The sequence below is a fragment of the Eutrema salsugineum genome, unplaced genomic scaffold, assembly GCF_000478725.1.
Source record: "Eutrema salsugineum unplaced genomic scaffold, Eutsalg1_0 scaffold_4, whole genome shotgun sequence".
Classification (NCBI taxonomy): domain Eukaryota; kingdom Viridiplantae; phylum Streptophyta; class Magnoliopsida; order Brassicales; family Brassicaceae; genus Eutrema; species Eutrema salsugineum.
In genome coordinates this window covers 14,981,633-14,984,795 of record NW_006256686.1, presented here as the reverse complement: position 1 = coordinate 14,984,795, position 3,163 = coordinate 14,981,633, and the positions used below count along the sequence as shown (strand labels likewise).

At 45.6% G+C, this 3,163-nt stretch overlaps 1 non-coding gene across 1 annotated transcript; it reads right to left on the bottom strand.

Moving 5' to 3' along the window:
- Positions 1-715: 715 nt before the first annotated feature.
- LOC112084717 lies at positions 716-822 on the bottom strand. The gene has a single exon (XR_002898378.1). It is a non-coding gene; the product is annotated as a small nucleolar RNA R71 (small nucleolar RNA).
- Positions 823-3,163: the final 2,341 nt, after the last annotated feature.

Below are 3,163 nucleotides of genomic sequence, written 5' to 3'. Positions count from 1 at the left end.
AACCGATTCTTATTGCTGACTGATTCGTGCTTCTCAAAAGGGATTTTGGTATGAAAGAGGATCAGTTTAGACGTTTACTACTTTCATGAGAAGATTAACGTGCCTTGAGTTCAAAGTCAAATGAAATCGCTTGATAAAATGATTCATTAGCCCCTTAGTCTAACTTGGAAGCACCCGAGTCAAATATCCTGTCTAAAGCTTCTGCCTTTATCATTCATTACCATCATCTGAATCACCTGTTTGTTATTTGCATCTTGATTAGTTTAAATCTCTGCTTTTATTTAACTTTATTGCTCATTTGCCTGTTAATCATCGTCACCAAACTTTTATCATCTTATCTTGACTTAAGTGAACAAATGACATAGGCTAGTGTCTCGTTTACAAGCTTTATCACCGAGCTGGGATTAAAGCTCCACCAGTTCAAAACAATAACTTTGAAGTTAAAGCTTCCCTGCTCAATATGGTGCAAAACTCAAAGTTCCACGGTCTGGCTGGAGAAGACCCTCTCAAGCATCTAGATCAATTTGATCGGGTTTGCGACTAAACCAAGATAAATGGCGTCTCCGAAGATAGCTTCAAGCTACACTTGTTCCCTTTCAGCCTCGGTGATAAAGCACACCAGTGGGAAAAGAATATACCGAGGGGTTCTATACAAACCTGGGAGCAGTGTAAACTGGCGTCCTTATCAAAGTTCTTTTCCACATCACGCACGGCTAAGCTCAGGAATCAGATCTCAAGTTTCACGCAGCACAATAACGAGAGCTTTAGTGAAGCTTGGGAACGGTTTAGAAGCTACACTAACCAATGCCCACACCACGGCTTCTCAGAGGCATCCCTCTTGAGTACTTTATACCGAGGTGCACTCCCCAAGATCAGAAACCAACTCGATACAGCTTCAAATGGGAATTTTCTTGGAAAAGAGATCACTCCGGCAATGGAACTAGTTGAGAACCTAGCCATGTCCAATGACACGTATGGAGAGGACTTTGATAGAGCAAACCGTACAGAGGGATCTAGTGATGAACAGCGCATGAAAAAGGATATAAGAGAGCTTCAGAGTAAGCTTGACAAGGTTTTGATGGCGACTCAAAAGCCAATACACTTTGTAGGCGAGTTTGATGACCACGGGCCAAGTTTTGACAATGTTAATGAAGATGGTCTAACACAAGAGGAGCTGAATTACATAGGGAATCAGCAGAGTTATCAGCGGTTTAACAACTACAACAGTAACCCAAACCTCTCATACAGAAACCCGAATATAGCTAACCCTCAAGACCAAGTGTACCCTGCTCAACAACAACAACAAAGCTATGCTCAAAAGGCTCCTTTTCAGAATACCTTCCAGCCCAAGCAACAGTTCAGTGGGCAACAGTTCAGTGGGCAACAGCACGGCTACACTCAGCAGAATCAAGCGGCTCAGAGTAACAACTTCAACAACCAACCAGAGCAACACAAGTTTCCACCAGGGTTCCATCCGCAGCCGATGGGTAATCAACAACAGATTCAGGGAATGGGTCAGAATCAAATGGGGAACGACGTCTGTGGGATACTACAGCAACAGTTACAGGGCCAGCAAAGGGTTGAGAGCCAGCACGCGACAATGCAGCAAGATATCAGAGAGCTTAAGCAGAATCAAGCTTCTACATCATCAAGAGGCCCGGCTTTACCAGGTAAACCGGAGCCGAACCCTAAAGAATATGTGAACGCCATCACATTGAGGAGTGGTAAGGAGTTACAAACTCCAACACCTAAGACAAAGCTCATTGAGGCCAATGAGCAATTAGAGGGGGAGGCAGCCTCAAATGATGCGTGTAAAGAAGCGGTCTTAGAGAAGGAACCGATCAAGGACAAAGGAAAAGAGGTGGAAAAGACAACCGAGCTTGAAAATCCCTATGTTCCACCACCACCTTATCAACCCAAGATACCATTCCCAGGGCATTTCAAAAAGAAAATCCTAGACAAGGCCAAGGCGGTCTTTGAGAAACACTTGGAGAACACGCAACTCACCTTACCCATTATAGATGCTTTCTTAGCTATACCCCAGCTTGGGAAGTTTCTAAAGGACGCGATCCTCAACAAGACAAAGGAGCTCCAGGGTATGGTGATACTGAGTCATGAGTGCAGCGCAATAATACAAAGGAGATCTATACCAAGGAAGCTATCCGATCCGGGCAGCTTTACTTTGCCGTGTGCTTTAGGTCACCTGAAGTTCTCAAACTGTTTATGTGACCTTGGAGCTTCTGTGAGCTTAATGCCTTACACGGTGGCCAAGAGATTGGGATACAAAAGCTACAAGCCGGCCAAGATCTCTCTTGTATTAGCTGATAGATCGGTTAGATTACCGGTGGGGTTGCTTGAGGATCTAGCTTTGAGGATCGGTGAGATAAATATCCCCACGGACTTCATAGTTCTTGAGATGGACGAGGAACCATTAGACCCTATCATCTTGGGCCGACCGTTCTTGGCTACCGCAGGAGCCATAATAGATGTGAGAGGAGGAATGATTGAACTACACATCGGTTCCGAGACTATGAAGTTCAATGTGAAGGAGATGATGAAGAAACCGAACATTGGAGGTCAGGTTTTCTATGTGGAGGTAATGGAGGAGCTAGCTGATGAGCTCCTTGAAGAGTTGAATGCAGAGGATCCGTTACAAGTGGTCTTAACACGGGAACAAAGCGAGCACGGGTACTTGAGCGAGGAAAGCAAGGTGTACAAGCTTCTTTTGGACCAACCGAAGGAACTTGGAGCTGAGGCGAGGTTTTTGGAGCTCAGGAAGAGTGGCCTCGACATTTCAGACAACGAGGGATCCACGGGAACAGAGGAGACACCTCGGGATATCATGGCCGTGCCAGTTTGTGCCGAGGCCGTTGGTATACCTCGCGAGAACAAGGAAAAGGCCGAGGAAGCTGTTCCGGGCCAATGCAGCTTTGATGCCGATTGGAATGAGGCAGACGCACCCCCTATTGAGCTCAAGCCTCTACCAACAGGGCTCAGGTATGCGTTCTTAGGTTTAAACTCTACTTTCCCTGTGATCATAAACGATAACTTGCTTGAGCATGAGGAACGTGCATTACTTAGTGAAATAAGGAAATTCTGGAGAGCCATAGGGTATTCCTTGGCTGACATTAGAGGAATCTCTCCTGATATATGCACCCACAGG